The sequence below is a fragment of the Musca domestica genome, unplaced genomic scaffold (assembly GCF_030504385.1).
Source record: "Musca domestica strain aabys unplaced genomic scaffold, Musca_domestica.polishedcontigs.V.1.1 85, whole genome shotgun sequence".
NCBI lineage: Eukaryota > Metazoa > Arthropoda > Insecta > Diptera > Muscidae > Musca > Musca domestica.
Window position 1 is genome coordinate 2064919 of NW_026712418.1, and position 6287 is coordinate 2071205.

General features: G+C 33.3%; 1 protein-coding gene across 3 annotated transcripts in view; it reads right to left on the reverse strand.

Moving 5' to 3' along the window:
• The window catches only part of LOC101893684 (neuroplastin), an 82929-nt gene extending 77318 nt beyond the window's left edge, over window positions 1-5611 (reverse strand). Inside the window, exon 1 of one of the 3 annotated variants that reach the window (XM_059131372.1) lies at window positions 5470-5611. The gene's annotated coding sequence lies outside the window, so the exon portion shown is untranslated. Of the gene's footprint in view, window positions 1-4833; window positions 4987-5186; window positions 5450-5469 lie in introns of those variants that run through there. The other 2 variants (XM_059131374.1, XM_059131375.1) reach the window with 2 other exon arrangements.
• Between the last annotated feature and the right edge of the window lie 676 nt (window positions 5612-6287).

Consider the following 6287-nt stretch of genomic DNA (forward strand, 5'->3'; position numbering starts at 1 on the left):
AAATTTTATACCTTTGTGGGGGAGGTAACAGAAGGAGTGAACTGATATATTCCATCTTCACACCAGACTTTGGGTTACTAAAAATATTGTGATGTGTGCAATTTGAAGACAATCGGATACTTACATCACATTTTATAAGATTATACAAAAATTTGACCCTTTGTGGGGGAGGTACTTGATGGAGTGGACCGATATTGTCCGTTTTCGCATCTGACCTATCTCTGATGCAAAAATTAGGATTCGCAAAGTTGAAGCAAAATGGTTTTTTTTTTCTTTTTCGGCGCAGTAAATGATTTTCTTTGAAAATGCTGATATTTTGTGTGGAAGGTACCGGAAGGAGTGGACCGATATTGCCCATCTCCGAAATCGATCTAAGTTTGACAATAATATTACGATGTACCAAGTTTGGATCAAATCGGATACTTCCTTTGAGAGTTATCGTGCGCACCAGTCAGACAGACGGACGGACATCGCAAGATCGACTCCAAATGTCCTGAAACGGATTTCATCCAAAGAGACCTAGGGTCTAAAACAGTTATATCGATGAGGCGCGTGTCAAATGATATATACCCTCTGTAGCCATATGGCTGAGGATATAAAGAGTCGTGGCCGTACGCCTAATCTTAAAGTGGCAATATGAAATTTATACCATTGCAACTGCGGCATTCCGCTGTTAGTGTATTTGCATCACTAGACTTCAATTGTTGTTCCATAAAAACTTTTGAAATGTTGAATGAGAAAATATTTTACATTTCATATTTTCATAGAAAAAAAGAATTCAGCCTTTGGACATTGCCATACCAATCTAAATTCACATTGAAATGTTATCCTATAGTCTTTCTATCCAAAAATATTAGCCTTTCAGTGTTTTTCATTCTTATTTTACAGAATCTTCAAAGATGGACCTACCAAATTCTAGGCTAGGAAAGAGCGAAGAACTTAATAGACACTTTAAATGAAATACATGTCAATATTTGGTCTGTTTTTGGAACGGCAAGAATGTAAAAGTGTTTACTACGATAACCGATTTTCCCTTTATGATATCGGAAAAAATGCAAAACTAGTAGATTCTTGCAGGTTCTGGAACAGACCAAATGTTGATTACGATAAAACGCAACTATTACTCTGTTCCTGAATTGCAAGACTTTACTAGTTCTTTGATATTTTTCGATATCATAAAGCGAAAATCGGTTATCGTGGTAAATTAAACATACGTTTACAAACTCCTAAATAGTCGGGTTTGAGCCATCTTAGATCTGGGGAACTCTTGTGGCATTCTCAAATCAATTTTGCGTTTCCGACAAAAATCGCTAAAAATCGCACAAAAAATTAATAAAAAGTTATCAACATTATTTCTATCGTCAGATCTTTGCGACAAAATTACACACATCACAATAATTTTATTAACCCATAGTCCGGTGTGCAGATGGGTAGTATCGCTCCACTCCTTCTGGTACCTCCCCCACAAAGGGTCAACATTTTTAATTATACATGAAGCTCATACATCGCGAAATTAACATCCGATTCCATTAAGACTTAGTACATCTCAATAATTGCATCAACAGAAGACATGTTATAAAGATGGTAGAAATCGGACCATTTCTTCTGGTCCCTTCCCTACATAGGGTTCTAGGTTTTGAAAGTCAAAACGCCCAAAGAAAGTGATAAGCATCAAACTCCCCTCAAATTTCACACATCCAAATAGTTTTGCTAACGCAAGATCTGTTTTGAGGATGATATAAATCTACCAGCCCCTTTTGGTACCTCATCCACAAAGGGTCTCAATTTCCAATACGTATATCTATCATAACTTCCAAAACAAGTCGGTGATTCTTTACAACTTGCTATATCGAAATATTTCTCTTAACCAGAAATCTGATATGAATATGTAATTTATCATAATTTTGGATATGATTGTTCGACTTCCTTCAGATTTTGCCCATACCAATATTTTTCTGTATCTGTATTAGATGATGTATAAAAATTGAATACTTCGGCCCGCTATGTCTCATTTCTTATTCATATCATTCCACATTTTCCAAAAATTATCACATACATGAGGTATGAGGTATAAAGTGAAGGAAGTAGTCGATATGGTCCAAATCTGGCACGTTGTTATATTTATATAAGTCTTAGGTCAGTATTTCGGAACCTCCCCCATAGAGGGTCAATAGTTTGATTAATTATAACTCAAGGCTGGGGTTTACACCTGTCATCAAAACCGACTGATACTTTTTTTACTTGCTCGTGCTTAAATGGACACTATCTAATGGGGCAAAAGCATCATGCATTACAAACACAATGTTTTAAAAATAGTAGAATTAAAATGGGAACCTTGTGCAAACATATGTTTACAATTTTATTAAAAATTATTTCATTGCCAACATCTCATCCATGGTAATATTATAGAAGTAGAATATGACAACCTTTACATATCTAAAATATTAACGTATGTCAAGTGGCATATTTAAAAAAAAAATATAATAATATATTTTTCCGTCGTCCTACATCAAGTGGAAACAAAACACAGCGCAATCTTTTTGTTCTAGCTAAAGAAAAATTATATCAAAAAGCAAAAGAAACAGGTAGTCGCATCGACATAGCTGCTGGGACAATGGAATTGAACATTTTTAATGAAAAATTATTGACATTTGTAAAATATTTTGAAAAAATGCACATCATACACATAAGAATCTACCTATTATTGTTAATTTTTTTTTAATTTTGACATATCAATGTTCGCAATCATTGATGCATCTACCTGTATGCTTCTACCAAGTCTCATTGTAAAAATGAGAAGTACAGAGCGGGGAATGCTTATTTCAAACGACGTTACATTCTTAATTCTATCATAGATTAACATTTGTCATTCACAATTATGGAAGATTTGCAAATTTCATTGATATAGCCTTCATGTAGCGTTGGAAGCTTCGTTGCAAACATACATGCCATTGACCGAAATTCAGTCTAATTTAAATACATCTTCTTGTCGGTTTTGCTTTCTAAATGAATCATTACATTTTTGAAACACTTATTTTTTTTTAGAAAATTACACATGTCCGAGTGAATATCGAAAACTAGGCCGTGAATGGTAAGGGTTTTATTACTCATTTTATTTTTGAGTTTACATTGACTCTGTTCTCTAGTTTCATGTAAAACATTTAAAAGAATGTAGCGTTTTTTTAGCACTGACATGTTGACAACACCGAAAACAGCTAAATAGATATTAGAAATAGCACATTTATAGCTGTCACTGAGTTAAAGTTCAGAGAGGAAATGTGTGTGTGTGTGAGGGAGAAAATAAGTTTCCTCTTTTTGTTGTTTTTTGATTTTGCACGCTGTTTTCATTTGCTCTCAATGATATATTTTTCAATTATATTATAATTTTTTTTTTCTTTTGCCGGGTTAGTCAAACGTAACGTCTATTGCCATCTAATGTTTAAAACACTTTCGTTTACATATTTTGTAATGAGGATTTTCTTTTACATAAAAAATCCACATGTTTCTATGCGAACGACAGACAAAATCAAAGCCAACGAATGAAGGCAAAAAGGAAAGCAGGAAACTCCTTTACATAATTTGTACCTATACCTTAACCTGAAATTCCTTTGGCAAATAATTTTGAATATTTCATTGTGAAACAAAATTGAATACCTATTTCCCTCGGAATAAAAGTAATGCCGAAATTCCAATAAGAAAAATAAAAACACATTAATTTTTCCAAAATAAAAAGAAAATATCTTTTTTTTTTGATTACAGGATACTCAATAGCAAAAAAAAAAACATCAAATGAAATATAATGGTAAAATGACATACACCAAAAAGAAAAACGAAAAAGAACGATTAAAGAAGAAATCAAGAACACAAAATCTAAGAGAATAGACGAAAAATTGAGGAAATACTCGTCTTTTGGTTTCTTTCTTTCTTTTTTCGATGTCCTCTCGTCGTAGTCGTCGTTCTCGTCGTATCGTGTGTTGGTGGGTGATGATGATGATGATGGCGACTTCGACGTTGACGACGTTATGACGTAAACGTTCTGTCAATGTTATTTTATATTGATTGGCTTATTATTGTTGTCTGCAACTGCTGCTGCTCTTGATGGTCGTTTTTGAAGAAAAAAATATATATATTTCTATTTTTTGGTTTCCTTCTTTAATTTTGTTTTTTCATTGGCAATTTTATTTTTCTTTTTTGCATTGTACATTTACATGCTGGTTTTAAAGCTTGGGGCGGCTGACTTCTTCTGCTCCCAAAATCATTTGAAATTTTAAATACTTCAGCACAAAGTGAGAAAAACTCGATAAAATTTACACACACACGCACACGCTCAGTCGATGGATAATTTTTTTTTTTGCTTTTTGTTTAAAATATTTCCAAAATTTTAAAGGTTCACTATATAGGTATTTAGCTATTGAGACAGCATGGAAATGCGGCCAACGCAGGAAGAACAGCGGCACGAGAAATATAGCAGCACCAGCTCAAGAACAAAAAAAAAATCTAAAAGGAACACACCAAAAAAATATACACCACTGGCACAAGAAACACAGCACAAGAAAAATTGCACACACACTCGCACGCACACAAAATTCAAGAACGCTGATGACGGCTTCTGAATGGTGGCCAACAAAGGTGACTACTACTATGCTTTTCCCGTTTTTTTTTGTTATTTCTGTCAATGCTTGCGCTTGCTGGCTGGCTATGACGAACTTTTTGGCCTTTTCTGCCCTTTTTAACACACACAATAATATTCGGTCATCATTTAGAAAATTATTTTGGGTCTTGTTCCATTTGCTATTATCGAAGCAAGACTTTCAATTTAGCTTTTTAACTAACTTTTTTGTTGTGTACATTATTTGCATAATTTCACAATGCCTTAACAATATTTAATTTTTTCCAACTTTTTTCATAATTTTCTATATATTTTTGCAATTTTTCACGATAGAAAAAAAGAAGATTACAAACACCCGCACTTTAGCCTCTCTCACTGGCAATCTCTTGCCTTTTGTATTTTTCCTTTTTGATTTCCTTTTTGGAAAATTGACAGCTACTCTCTCTCAGCTACCTCACGCACTCGTTCGCTCTCTCTCGCTCGCTAGCTCGCTCACCCAATAATTTTACTCTTTTAAACAAAATATTTGACTATTCGTTGTTGTGTTACACGACGTCTTCTCTTCTCTTTTATTCACCTTTAAATAATTTTTCCTTCTTCTTCTTTCTCTTCTCTTTTCGTTTTCTTACTATTTTACTACACTACCACAACTTTTTTTGCAATTTTTTTCTTCTTGGAAAATATTTTTTCATCATCATTAAGTTTCATTTATTTGATGTCACTTTTTTCAACATTTTTCAGCTTCATTGGCTTCTTGGTTTGCTTCACGCACAATTATCATTGACTGCTGTTTGTCATTGAGGATTTCTTTCTGTTGGAATTGCTTAATTTAAGTAGATTTTTTTTTGCTTATTCCTTACTTAATTTAAATTGATTTTTATCCGAATACAGAAATTTCGTCTATTCTTCCATCGTCCATCTTTCGACTAATCACCAAAAATCGGTAACATTTTTTGGGGTTGGTAACTTGTTAAAATAGTTTTTGCTTTGATTGTGATATCGAAATGGAAAGTCGATTAGGACTTTGCGATTTTCAACAATCGATTAATCGAAAGTCGACTGGCTATATCAAAAAAAAAAAAATCAAGAAATGTGGTCCTCTCACCTAAGTCCCCAAAATTCCTGAATTTTCAATCGAATTGGTCTTAATTTTATTGCTGGAAATCACCAGCGTAAGATGTCCTTATTGAAGGTATTGTGAAGATTTTGCGAACATTTTTCAGCCGGTTATTCTGGGATCTTGTTTCTCAAAGGCTTACTTAAAACAAAACTTCATTCGAGGACTGCACAAGAACTAAAAGCGCCGAAAGTGGTTTAAAATCTCTATTAAGCTTCAGACAAAATAATTGACATTCGTTTTCCTAAGACTGGAACATATAACTGTTTTTACGTGCCTAGGAATGTCAAAAATATTACTATTTTTGTAAAATATGCCACTCGTCATATGGAAATATTTTAAAAAAGGAAATAATTTTTGTTTGAAAAAAATTACTAGGTCCAGTACTTCAGGAAAGAATTGCAAAATTCGATTTGGCAAATGAGTCTAGCCATGGTAGAAGAATACAGGTGGTCGCATCGACACAGCTGCTGGGACAATTAACTGTCAAACTGATTTTTTAATTTAAAATGTTGAATTAATAATAATTGAAATTTGTTAAAATTGTCGATATTCTTTATT